At 38.5% G+C, this 14,371-nt stretch overlaps 1 protein-coding gene across 2 annotated transcripts in view; it reads left to right on the forward strand.

Annotated features, from left to right (window-relative positions):
• The first annotated feature begins 1,620 nt into the window (after positions 1–1,620).
• The window catches only part of PEAK1 (pseudopodium-enriched atypical kinase 1), a 217,995-nt gene continuing 205,244 nt past the window's right edge, over positions 1,621–14,371 (forward strand). The window contains exon 1 of one of the 2 annotated variants that reach the window (XM_012728616.1): positions 1,621–1,683. The gene's annotated coding sequence lies outside the window, so the exon portion shown is untranslated. Of the gene's footprint in view, positions 1,684–11,953; positions 12,021–14,371 lie in introns of those variants that run through there. The other variant, XM_012728617.1, reaches the window with a different exon arrangement.

The following is a 14,371-nucleotide window of genomic DNA, read 5'->3' on the forward strand; positions in this document are numbered from 1 at the left end:
GAATATTTATTTATGCAAGAAGAACTGGAATGTAGGACAGAGGTGTAGGGGTTGAGGTGATTCACCAGAGAGCGTGGGAGCAGAACAGGTGGGTCTACTGAAAGACACTGCTCAGGGGAGCAGCAGGCAGACACCAGAGGTCTGCTGGGCCATGTTGGTCAGTTCCCTGCCTGGTACAGAACTCATGCTGCAGTGACTGGTGATACCTTGATAGTGCTGAGACTTCTGTGCCGCCAGGGAGTCACAGGGGTTAAGCAACATATCTGTTTACTCTTAACATAAACATAAAAATACTTACCTGGAGTCTTGAAAGTACAGAACATGGAAAAATTAAAATAATCTCTTGTGCACAGTAATATTAACATTGTATCAGTAGTCCTTTTTCTTTGCAAATGTATGTAATTACTCAGTGGATGAGCATTTTCCTATACCATTAACATTTAATTTTTCAAATTACTTTTTAGTAAGATTTAATTTTGCACTCATGAAACTGAGTACATATCCCTCTACCTATCACCATTATCACCATAATTAAGCTACAGAACATTTCCATCATAAGCCCCTTTGTAGTCATTGCTTTTACACAGCCTGTGGCTCCTGCAACAACTGATCTTCTTTCTGTCATTTTAATTTTGCCCGTTGTAGAGTTGCATGTACAGAAGAATTGATCAGCGAGTACATAAAGTTTTATTATATGCCCTTCATATACTTTCCCATATTAATCATTAAGCATTTTTAATATATGTAATTTTAATGATCACTTATTACTGTAAGTTAAGCTGATTATTTGGGCACAGTTATTTTTGTACATAAATCAGCTATACTAAAAGCTTTTACTAAAGTTATTTAGGACAGCTCTGTAGGAAAGAACATACTAAGGATCTTGTCTTCTCTGATGAGAGCTCTATCTGGTTACTTGAGTCTACTGTTGCAGTATATAGAGCTTTCAGTTGAATATTCCTTTCTAAAGCTTATGCCTGCTGATGTTTCATAATAATTCCATTTCAGTAGCTAAAGTAAGTAAAGTAACTGCACCTCAGTTAACACAGGGTGGTGAAATGCAACCCTGTTGTTACTCAGGGAAGAGGAGGATCAGAACAGCATTAATGACTAACATCTTACTTAAGAAACAACTTTTATTTTCTTTGATGAAAAACTGTAATTTTGATTATCTTTGCCAATCTAGTGAACATTTTTATAATTAGTCATTTGTTTTATTTACTCTTCCCTTTTATTTAAGCTTTGATTCCCTTTTTATAAGAATGGGAGATCATCATAGTCATATGAGAGGAACAGGTCTTGAGCAGGTGAGAGAAAACAATTTTTCTTGGATTGGCTTCCTTCCACCCCAAATTAATAGAATATATGTTTTGACAAAGGTTTTATTTAAAGAATTTTCAAAAAATTTAAATAGGGGAAATAGAAATAAACATTAAATTCAAACAGAGTTAAGTTTCTTGGCATTCTATGAATTTGTATAATTTGAACACAAAAGGTTTCAACTTAAATAATCAAGTAAGGGTCTGCTATTTAAAGAATTAAATTCCCTAAGCAGATTTAGTCATATTGACTTGTGTCTTGTCTTTTTCTTTCTCTAGCCTCTTCACCCCCCAATTCAGTTATCTGCCTAAACTGGAACTTATGCTGTAGACATTTCTTTGTGGATTTGTCTTAAAACGTAAGGTGAGCTTTTTATGAATGATTTTGCTTTTTTTTTTAAAGATTTATTTATTTATTCGTACAGAACTGGGGTACAGGCCAGAGATGCGGAGGATGAGAGGATTCACCAGAGACAGAGTGGGGTGCAGAACAGGCAGATCGACGAAGTACACTGCTGAGGGGAGCAGCGGGGCGGGTCAGGAGAGGTCTGACACACCATGCGGTCACCTTCGGGGCAAGCGGGAATCGAACTCATGTGGAAGTGGTTTAAGCTTCTTTGTGCTGTGCTTTAACCCGCTGCACCACCAGGGAGGGCCTGATTTTGCTTTTTAAAGTATATTTATAATGAGGAATAATTGTTTCCGAAAAACTTAAGGCAGTGCCAAAATACCTTTTCTTCTGAGAGTTTTAATACGAGGCAAGTTATTATTTATATTTGTTTATTGTTTGGCTCCGCTTAGAGCATACTCATTATTAATGTGTAGGACATTTGTTCATCTGATGAAAGGAAGTAAAGCTGATTCTAGTGAGTAAATAGTTTTGAGTGGATTTTCTCATTATTTTTTATAGGCAGAGATGGAATTATTGTTTCCATAGCTGTTTTCTCACACAGTCTTGAAGAATATGTTGACTCTACAATTTGATATTCTAGAAGGCAGATCCTCAATTAGTTGTTACAATAGCTGGTAACTATTTTATTAGGCTTATTTTTAAGATTTTTCTTACTACTGTTTTCCGACTTTCCATAGTTCCCTTCTTTGGTGGCGTTATAAATAAGGCTGTATCTTTTAGTTGTTAATAGTTTGTTCTGTACAAGATGTCTATAGGTAGCATTCTGTTCCAAAGATAGGTTCATAGGCCTCTCTCTTAGCGCTTACCTCACTTTTCTTACATTATATACCCATCTTCTGGCCTTTCCATTTTGAGTATATCCATTTTCAGCTACCAGGCTGCCTTTTCTAAAAGATAAATGCCATACATCATTACCCAATACTGAGTTTTTCAGGGTCTTTACATTGCTTAAAGGGTATTTTTAAAATATCCTAGAGAGCAGCATAATCTGCTTTTTACTCATTTTTTTCATTTCACAAGTTCTCTAGGTATGTTATAAACTAGTATTAAAAAAAGATTTATTGATGGGGTGAGAATGGAGTGGGAGGACAACTGTGGACTGTGGAGGAGGACTATGGTTGTTTTGGTAGGAGAGCCACAGTTACCATACCTGGAAGAAATCCTATGCTGTCGAAATATTAACAAATATGTAAAACAACTAAAAAAAGAGGTAGTAATATTTAGCAAAATATATGGGCAAAATTACAAAAAATAAGTTTTATTGAGAATTTACCAACCATAAAAATTACTCAAAGTGTACAATTCAGTGGTTTTTATTAAATTTACAGAGTTGTGTAGCCATCACCACAGCCTAATTCTAAAGTATTTTCACTGCTGTATGGAGACATTAGTATGGACATTAGTAGTCACTATTTATTCTTCCCTTAGTCCCTGTCTGTTTACTAATTTACTTTCTCTATTGATCTTCCTACTCTGGTCATTTCATATAAATAGATTCATACAGTGTGTGGTCTTTTGTGACTGGCTTCTTTGACTTAGCATAAAGTTTTCAAGGTTCATCCATCCTGTTAGGAGTTTACCTGCTCTGTATAGAGGCTGGGAGAAAGGAAGTGAGTGTGAGTGCTGAGTTGAAAGGTGTCAGCAGTTGGTTGAAAACAGGGAGCCAAATTGAAAGTAATAGTCAAGACATTCACTTATTGAGAATGAGATTAAACCTGAGGAAGTATGTACTTCTACATCCACTCCTCCCTCCAGTCCAAAGCGCTATTACAAGGTGAGGTTGAAGGGATAGAAATAGAAAAATACTGAGTTCAAAGTAGAGCTAGTGTCTTCAGTTTCTTTTTTGATGAAGTATCAACTGAAAGCCACAGATTGGAAAAAAAAAAAAAACTTGAATGAAGGCATCTGGGCTAGGAATACATCTATACTGAAGAACATGGAAAAGCAGGGGACCTGAGTTCTTGACTATAACTCTCTTGAGAAAACTGCAGTACAATGTACTGAGTATAGTTTATAGAGGGAGTGTGTAATTTCCTAGGTAAGGCCTGTCAGATGAAGTTTCTGTAATTGCTACAGTCAGGCTAGAAAAATTACACATAGGTTTGGTGGTCAGGAACTACACTTCTCAGTCTGTATACCATATTTTGCTTGTTTCCACTTGTGGACTGATGTGAACATTTTGCTACGAAACTTTGTGTACAAGTTTTTGTGCATACTTTTTTTTTTATATTTACTTATGCATACAGAACTAGGGTACAGGTCAGAGGTGCAGGGGTGGTGAGAGGATTCGCCAGAGACAGAGTGGGAAGCAGAACAGGCTGACTGATGAAGGGAGCAGCGGGTCAGGAGAGGTCTGCCGCGCCATGTGGGTCACCTCAGGCACGGGGATTGAACTCATGCTGAAGTGGCTTTAGCTTCTCAGTGCTGTGCTTTAACCCGCTGCGCCACCAGGGGGGGCCTACATACATGTTTTAATTTCTCTTGGATATATACCAAGAATGGTATTGCTTGATCTTTTGTAACTCAAATGTTAACATTTTGAAGAACTGCCAAACTGTTTTCTAAAGAGACTGTCATATGGGCCATGTATGAAGTTTCCAATTTCTTTATATCCTCACCAACATTTGTTTAAAAAAAAAGAAAATTATAGCCATTCTAAATCAGTGCAAAATGGTGCTTTAATTTATATTTCCTTATTGATTAGTGGTGTTGGATATGATTTATCATTATTTTTAATTTTATAATAACTTATTTTTAAATATTTTTGTGCATTTTCCCATCTCAATTGCAATCCCCTTGGGTTTCCCATCACCAAATCACCCATGTGGGTGTTGGGCATGATTTTATGTGCTTATTGTTGATCTTATTGGAGAAATGTCTACTCAAACCTAACAGTTTTATACTCAATCTCAAGGTGTCTGGAAGGGAGTTAGGTGGTGAGAAACAAGGTGTTCTCTTATATTAAAACAGTGCAAATGTGGGTTCTCATCCACGCTTACAATTGCAAGATATCACTTATACCCAGGGTACAGCAACAGAGTTCCTAAGACCACAAATGGCCAGCTCTCTGACCCCAGATAAGTATCTGTAGGTCCAGTAGTCCAAACTAAGCACTACTTGTACGAGATGACTTTGTCCCTTTAATGAGAGCCTGGAGCTGGTAGCACACTCATAGGTGGTGCAGCTGAGATGGCGCCTTAGCAGCCAGAAGCATCTATCTGGAGGAGGGACTGGACAGCACCCAGAGACAGCAGCCCCAGGAGATGGTGCTGGAGGATGGAAGTGGTGGCCAGCTTTTAAGAGATGGCTGGACATAGGTCAGTGCCATTCAGCAGATGTTGCTGCCAGACACACCAGAGTTATAGTTCTTAGATAGCCATTGGCATAAGCCAATAGTATACAACTCTTTTAGAGACATTGGATATAGGCCAATGGTGTCAAAGTATGCAGAAGTCTGAGTCCCAAAGAATATCCCTGCTGAATCTCTCTGTGAAGTCCCAAGTCCTGATGAATCTCCTTAAGCCCTCACCTTATATCCCCTTTAGGGTATCTACCTTTCAAATCTACTTGATTCATTTATAGTTTTGGTGAAATATTTAAAAGTGAAACCTTGGCTGGCTGTCTAAACCTGATCTACGCTGAGGCAGAGCAAGCAGTTACTGCCACCACTACTGTTCAACACGGCCAGCGACAGCCCAGGCCAACACCAGTGGATCTTGAGAAAGACAATTGTAATAAAGTAAAACCAAAAAACAGGTTGCACATGCAGCAAACCCTGGCTCCTGCCAGGGTGTGCCCTCAAACCCAGTTGACTACAGGTAAGCCATGAAGCCTGGTCATGCTATGGCTGCAGGCTCCTGTTTCAGTACCACCAAGCAATTCTTGGATACCAGCAAGTGTCTTTATCTACCAGGGAATAGCATCCTTGTTTCATTTGAGACATAACCTTCCTTAGGAGGAGGCATTGCTGAGATTATGAAAATTCAGCTCTGTGATTTCTGTTGGAAGACATGGTGATATGAAGTGATAGGCAGGGAAGAGAAGGTTAGTGTGTATTCACCTGTGGCTTTTAGTCCCTGATCATTTTCCTTAGAACATTACACCACAGGTTTCAGGAATTCATATGTAGGACCAGGCTTTGTGCTGCGACACAAGAAAAGCAAAAATAGAACTTCAGCAGTTTTTCTATTGTCATTTTATAGCTCTGGTGAACTGCCCCTTGCTTCATGGCAAATTTACCATGCCATACATACAGTTCAGAATGGGTCTTACTACCATAGGTATTGCCGAAAGTTCTGTCCATTTTTCCTGTACAAGTTCTCCAAAGACTGCTCTGAGAGAGGGTCAGTATTTGCCAACTCAGCATTGGCAAAAACTGGAGCCGGTGTAAAATTTTTTGTAGTGTTCTTAGACTTCCTATCCATAACTACAGGTAAACTTTGAATATGACCTCAAAAGTGAATAAATTCAAGGTTATACAGTCATTAGAAAGAATTCTTAGGTGCCACATTTGAAGCCCTCTCCATATAGAGGTTGTTGTATAGAGACAGAGCCTGGCTATAGCTATAAGTCCTATAGAATCTTTTTGGCTATCCACTGGTATTTCACTGAATGTGAAACACTTGGGTTTTGGATAGGTGAAGTCAAAATGACTTACACCATTAGGTTTCTCAAACTGCTAAAAATGGAGGTTCAGTATGATCCAGCAATCCCACGCCTAATATCTATCTAAAGGACACAAAAACATTGGTTCTACAGGACACCTCCACCCCTATGTTTTTTGCTGCTGTATTTACATTATGGAAGACTGAAATCAACCCAAATGCCTAAAAATACATAACTGGATTAAGAAGATGTGGTACACACACACAATGGAATATTACTCAGCAGTCAAAAAAGATAAACTCATGCCTTTTGTAGCAACATAGATGGAGCTGGAAGGGATCATGCTTAGTGAAATAAGCCTGAAAGATAAAGGAAAATACCAGAAGGTTTCACTCATAGCAGCAGCATAAGGGATCAGGAAAAAAAAACAATTGTAATAAAGTAAAACCAAAAAACAATGAACAAATATAAGCCAAAGACATTTTACAGGGGTGGAGAGGGGAATGTAATCAGAACTGGGGTGAGAAGAGTGCATGGGACTATGGGTGAATTGGTGGTGGGAAGTCCCCGGGATTAACTGAGATGATAAAATGCACAAAATGAAGAATGATGTAAAATAAATAGATAAATAAACATAATAAAAAATGACTTACTCCATTTTAAGAGGGTATCTTCCTTAAAGTGACTTCTTTGTACTTAATAATGCTACTTTAAATTTTAATTCTGAATGATTATTCTTGATAAAATGATTCATGAATGTTTAAGTATTTCATTGCAACTTTCATGGAAATTTGTATTCTCTTTTTGAATACATTAATAACATTAAATATTTTGTTAGTTATGTTGGAGAAACTTGCTGCCCAAGGAAAATGTATTACACAGTATGTTCTTTGCTTACTGCCTGCTTTATCGCTCTCATCTCTCCAAAGAACAGTCCACCAAACCTTCTTACTACCTTCCATTGTAAATTCCTTTGTTGTACTTAACTATCTCCTTTCTGTGGTTTTCCAGAAAAGAGACAGGAACTATTTCTCATTTAACTTTGTGTTTAGCTCTGGAATATAGGTAACCAGAATTGCTTCAGTGTGGGTACACTATAATTGTTGAATTAAATGAATACTTAGGCATTCTAAGTACTAAGCACTCTTCTCACCCCAGTTCTGATTACATTCCCCTCTCCACCCCTGTAAAATGTCTTTGGCTTATATTTGTTCATTGTTTTTTGGTTTTACTTTATTACAATTGTCTTTCTTTCTTTTTTTTTTTTTTCCTGATCCTTTATGCTGCTGCTATGAGTGAAACCTTCTGGTATTTTCCTTTATCTTTCAGGCTTATTTCACTAAGCATGATCCCTTCTAGCTCCATCCATGTTACTGCAAAAGGCATGAGTTTATCTTTTTTGACTGCTGAGTAATATTCCATTGTGTGTGTGTACCACATCTTCTTAATCCAGTTATGTATTTTTAGGCATTTGGGTTGATTTCAGTCTTCCATAATGTAAATTAGGTATTCATAATGAAGATACTTAGGATTTCTAATAGGAGTTGCCTTCTAGAGAAAAGAGCTTAACCACTTGGGGACCTGTATTTTGGCATGGTTGTTAGAAATATTGTGTGAGGCAGTTTGTAGGGAAAGGATAGTCACAAAGTATCTATTTGTAAGCTAAGTCTGAAGGTTTTAATACAGAGTTCTTGAAGGATCTTAAGCAAGACAGTTAGATGGCTAGTACTTTATGAAGATGATTTTGAGCACAGTGTGAAAGATTTTGGAAGATAGTTGGAAGGCTATGTGATCTAGACTAAATGTAAGAGAGACACTCCAGAGAGGTTTTAGCAGGTAGACTTTACAGAAGTTGATGCTTGATTAAATATTTGTTGTGAGGGAGGAGGTTGCTTGGGGCAGTGTTGGGGAGTAGAAATCAGGGATGACCTTCCAGTGCACAATGAAATGGGTTGGTGGTGCTATTTATTTCCAATGCATGTTTAGATCTAGAAAGAAGTTGTGGGGGTAGGTGGTATATAAGATTTTGAAATATTTAGTTGAAGTTCTTCCTGGGAAGTAGAGCTGTTCAGTTCTGTCTGTAGTTCTTGGAGAAAAATGTGGGCTTAACTGAGAGAGATTTTGAGGTTAATAGATTGGGAGTGGTTGAAGAAATTGCTCACGATTGAGGATAAAACCTCTGGGCACATCTAGTTTTAGTGGACAAGTACAGATAATGGCACTGGGAAGGAGATCAAGAAGGAGAAGCCAAACATTAACAAGGATTTTACTCCTGGCTTCCTCTCTACCTGGAGACCAGATTTTCCTTTCAGCACCTTGTATTTGATCTTTGTCCTCAAGCCTTTTCTGACTTTGAGCTTTCTCTGCTTTGGAGAGATTGTGGATAGAAAATAGTTTTATTTTTGAACCCAGCAATACCTCTATAAAGAAGCTACCTGATTCCTTTATTTTTTTTCTTCTAACATCTGTTTGAAAACATACTTTCTTCTTTTGCTCAACTCTTTCTAGACCTTCTATGCATTTCAGTGAAACCATTTGACACTTGGCCATCCTGCTTGGAAATTATCTTAACTAGAAGAAACAAGTCATTACAAGCAATTTCTGTTTTTTACTTCACAGGCAGCAGTTTTGGTAAAATTCTCTGCCACTTCATGGCTCCTCAGATATTTTATAATGAAACTGGAAAGATGGTGTTAATATGTTTTATGTTTTTTGTTATATCAGTACTCCAATTGCAGGTGCCAGATTCAGTTCTGCTGACTATTGCTTTTTAACAAACTACACCAAATCCGGTCAGAGAACCTGATTACTTTTCCTAAGCTTGCCTGAGAGGTTGCTCACTGTCAGTTCCACATTACCTTGGTTATGAAGATGTTAAGCGTCACCTTGGATACAAAGAGAAGGGAATTAAAATCTATAGCTCTTTATGAGAGAGTGGCAAATTTACATTATAGAAAAACATGTGGAATGAGGGGTGTTTTTGCAGTCTATTTGGAAAACACAGTGAACCACAGATGAATAAATTATAATGATTGCAAAGGGAGGAATTTATATTAAAATCTACTACCAAGTTAAGTGTGGTAACGTGACATGTACTTATTTAACATAATACAAAGATATAATGGCAGGCGTAAAGAAATTTAGTAAATTTAGAACAGTAAATACTAGTATTGTATTTTTAGATGTTGGGGGAAAAATGTTTAATTTCCCATACAAGTTCATGGATTTCCTGAGTTTTACCCACAGACCCTACCTTAGATCAGGAGCCCTTGGGTTATGTAATGTAATATTATGTAACTCTAGATTATCAGAAGCCACATTACAAAGGACTGGTAAATGAATTTGAGTGAGGGGAAGAATGAGGCGGTGCAGACTAAGGGGAGGACACCGTAAAGTAAAGCCCACATTCTAGCACTTATTTAACCTTTGAAGCTGAGGGTTTTATTGTTTAAGACTTAAATATGTATATATGAGGAGGAAAAGATGCTAGTAAATAGAGAAAGTTGAATGTGTAGGAAAGATAAAGGATATTTAAATTGAATATGTAAGAAAGTAAAAGACATTTAAAGATTCCTGCAGGAGTTTAAGAGAAAGCCTTAGACTTAGGAAGAAAGAGAAAAGGAGAGTGAATGTTTATAGTTACTGTTCATTTATCAGGTTACATGGTGTTTGAGAAAAATATCATTAGTTTCATCATAGGAGCAAGGTTCCAGCAAAACAGGTTCCAGAGGACATTGTAGCAGCAGTCTCAAAAAATATGAAACTGTTGGGGATAGGATAGGGTAATGAGGAAAAGAAGTAGTGAAGTAGGTCAGAAAAATGGTAACTGATTATGAAAGGAATGAGAAGGCAAACTTTGCCTATGTTTGTTTAGTGTCTTCCTTAGATCAGCCATTCTCCTTCATATGGATATTGATTAATAGAAAGTAGAATGAGAATAAAACACAGTTATGTATTTTGACTACTGCTAATTTAGAGTTAACTTTGCCAAGGTGTCTTCTTTTTTAATATACGTACATAATACCTGGAAGGCCTTTGTCACTAAGTAATATGAAAGCTGAGGAGCTTCTTTGACAAGGTTATTGAGAAGCGGTGCACATACACTGCTTCCAGGATTGCGGTTCATTGGAAATTGCTGGTAATGACCTGTTTCTTCTAGTTAAGAGGTGTGGTCACTGTGAGGCCAAGTCTGGTTGCCATGGTCTAAGATACTAGGGGTTTTAATAATCTTTTACTGGAGCTACTGAACCTTGTTGTTTCTGATTTTATTCTTTTGTTTTATGAACAGAAATATTTCTCTAAAACCAAAACTATATCACATCCTTGCTCAAAACCTTTTACTACTTTACGTTTTCAATGGAATAAAAAAGCCCAGTCTTCCTTAAAGGAAGGTCCTTTTAGGAAAATCTTAATCCTTTAAGATTCCATTAAAATTTTAGGTAGTTTCACAAAACCTGTAATTTCCCAGGAAGAAATAATTCCTGTTATATTTTCCTTCTGTATATTTTCATTGTTCTTTACACATATTTCCATAATGGCTCTTGTTTGATTATATAATATTTGCTGTCTGTAAGCCATGCCGAATTTGTTTCATTAGTACCTGGCACACAGTAAGTGTTTAATAATTGTGTGTTAAATGACAAATGCAATCAAGGTGAACTGAATTAGAGGACCATGTTTGCAGTAAACGCATACATTTCTATGGTGATTGAGTAATGGAGTATTCCAGTAATTGAACTATTGCCTAACAGTTGCAAAGTATAAATCTTTGGGAATTTTAATGCTAAACAAAATGAACTATATAGAGTTTAGCTTTTTCATGTTTCAGTATGATCATTCTGAATTGTGTAGTTTTTTGAGCTATGTATGACTAGAGAGGTTCTAGTGAATCAAGCGTTATCTGTAGTGTTTATTGCTTTGTCACAAGCTGAGTCTTGTTTTTTCTTGAATCTCTGTCTAGCACACCAATTTATTTACAATTTTGCTTACTAAAAAGGTATAGTGTAAGTTTAACATTAGGTGAATGGTGTTCTGTACCCAATTTTAGTAATTTCCTTACACCAGCATGTAGTTCTCAGGTATAAGATAAATATCCTGTAATTTAACTCATTTCTGACAGATTCACTAGAGACAGATTAGGGAGTAGAACAAGCAGATCCATAAAGAACACTGCTGAAGGGAATAGTGGGCGAGTCAGAAGAGGTTTTGCTGTGCCATGTGGGTCACTTCCGGTGCCAGGAATCGAACTCTCACTGAAGCGGTTGTGGCTAGCTTGCAGTGCTGTGTTCTAACCTGTTGCGCCACCAGGGAGGGCCAGAATTTTTAATTAGTGTGCATAGAGAGGGATGTGAAGAAAGGATATTAAATGCAAAATCAGCCATCCTCTTGTGGATAAATGCCCATCCAGACAGGGCAGGTGGGTCCATTGCTGCTTGCCACAGGTCTCACCTTCCAGCAGGAAACAAAAAGTGTTAGTTTCCAAAAAAACTGACAAAAGGAGATACCACATTAAGATAACAGTTGCCATTGTCAGCCTCCCCATAAGTCTCTCTACCTATGTGTCTTGCAGGTGTCTCTACATGTTTCTCCTCTACATCTCCTTCCCAGCAGCATCAGGGTGCAAGTTGAACTGCAGGAATAAGAGCTCTTCTTGAACCCACTGTTCTGCAGCCATCCCAGGCTGGGTAGGTTCATTGTTGGTTCAGGGACCTTGAAAGAGAACCTTGGAGCTCTTGTCATCATGCCCACAGATTAGAAGAGAAAAACCAGCAGGGAGACAGAAACTTTGGCCCTTCTCTCCCCAAAGAATCCCTGTTTGCTCTTAACTCTCTTAGCCATTCTCTGATGCTCTCTACCACTCTCCAGTACACTCTGCCCTAGGTCTTCTGCTGCCCTGTCCTCTGTGACCCACCTTTATACGTTTAGTGTCTGGCTCAGGTGCACCTACCTATGCGAGCCCACACCACCCTCCAGGTGCCCCCACCAGGCACGCGTGTAAGGCCACAAGTGTCAATCACTGATGCTAATGGCAGGAGGGTGGAAAAATCCTGATCACTTCCATTCACCCTACACCCATCTGCCTTCTTCTATGTTAAGTTTCATCTTTTGACCTGTAGTTCCCAGGAACTAGGCCAGGGAGGCTGCATGTACTTAGGTGGTAGGGAACATGTACCTCCCCCAAAAGTAACATCAGAACAAGTTGCTGCAAACCAAATCTTTCCTCCTTTAGATACTACGGTTTCAAACCATGGATGTTGTTACTTGTGCTTCGAAAGGGCTTTAAATCAAAGTTTCCTACAACTCTCTCCTCAGGTTTCATTCATTTGTTGGAGAGCTAGAACTGAGAAAATCCATTTACTCATTTATTACAAGGACATTTTTTGGTTGGAAGAGATATGGGAACTTAACTGCCTTCTGCAGTCATGCCACTCTTTCCAAATATGCATGTGTTCACAAATCTCTTTAAATTTGGGGGGTTTTATGAGGGCTTCCTTAAGTAGGCATGATTGGTTAACTCATTGACCTTGGAGCATTGAACTCAGTCTCCAACCAAGGACTGTGAGGGTAAATGAAATAAAAAATCAGGCTGTTTTTGTGCCCTTTTGCCACTAGCATGGATGCTGAGCGGTGTGGGATACACACACTTGTAATTATGGATACCTGGGCCCAGAGAGCATGGGCGTGCTGGGCACATGTGTAAATGCTCACATCTATGCCTAGAGGACAGAGTTAAAGACAGCACATGAGGAGGGCTACTGGTGAGATCACAAGGTGATACAGACTGAGGATGCTAGAGAAAGAACCAAAATATTCATGGGGGCCTAGGAGGCTTGGGAGGCAGCCTTTTTGGTCTGTCTGCCTGCTGGTCTAACTGTAGTACCTGGTTCCTTCGAGAATACAAGCCTGTAAAAACTTCAGACTCTTTGGCCATCCATCTGAATCAGTAGTGAACCTGCCTTGTGTATATTTGCAGTAGTGGCTGGGAGTTTTAATTATTTAATCATATGGTTGGCTCTCCTGGCAGCCAGCCCCCATCCTGGATGCTTCCAAAGGTCACCCCTCTCACATAAGACACCTCGGTGGTTATGAGTACTTAGGAAATTGCAAGGGTTTTGGGAACTGTTAGTAAGGAACTATGGAGTAAGACCAAATATGTATGTCAAGTATATTTTGGCCATCTGAATGACCAAATATGTAATTCTTAATATCACAGTATCACGGTAGGTAACAGGGATTGACAATTGCATTATTATCTAATGTAGTTTTGAAGACGTTCAGAAGACAGACAACCTGCCTTTAGGTGTGTGCATCTCTTAGTTCATCAGTGAGTTTGCTACTTTCAAGCTGTGCTCTCTTTAGTGAATCCCTGCTGAGCCAAAGGAGTCACTTTTAGGTACTGTGCTAAGAATTAATTTGATATTATTTTCTGGATCCCCACCCAAAATATTTATTTAGTCTCTCATTCATATGGTTATAGTGAGTGGTTACTATTCATCTGTATATGAATTTACTGCTTCTGCTCTTATCTCCCCAGCAATGTTGTTGCCAATTTTAGTTGCAGAACTCAGAAATTATTTTTATGTATTTTGGGCCTGCCCTTTCATATCTTTGAAAGTGACTCTGCACATATGCTTGGGAACATACTTTCACTATTTTTGATCTGAAAACCATCATGGTGTTTTGAGCTCTCATTTCCTACATTGCTGTTCCATGCTCTTGTGCGTTGTTCTTTTTTTTAACTCAAGACCTATGTTCTCTAGTTAAACTTAGAAATCTTGAAATACTTGACCTTTTTTTTTTTTAGAGCAGAATCTTTTTTTTAAAGATTTATTTATTTATTCGTACAGAACTGGGGTACAGGCCAGAGATGCGGAGGGTGAGAGGATTCACCAGGCAGAGTGGGGAGCAGAACAGGCAGATCGACGAAGTACACTGCTGAGAGAGCAGCGGGCTGGTCAGGAGAGGTCTGCCGAGCCATGTGGATCTCCTCTGGGGCAGGCGGGGATCGAACTCATGTGGAAGTGGCTTAAGCTTC

The sequence above is a fragment of the Condylura cristata genome, unplaced genomic scaffold (assembly GCF_000260355.1).
Source record: "Condylura cristata isolate star-nosed mole 26May11 unplaced genomic scaffold, ConCri1.0 scaffold00023, whole genome shotgun sequence".
In the NCBI taxonomy this organism is placed as follows: Eukaryota; Metazoa; Chordata; class Mammalia; order Eulipotyphla; family Talpidae; genus Condylura; species Condylura cristata.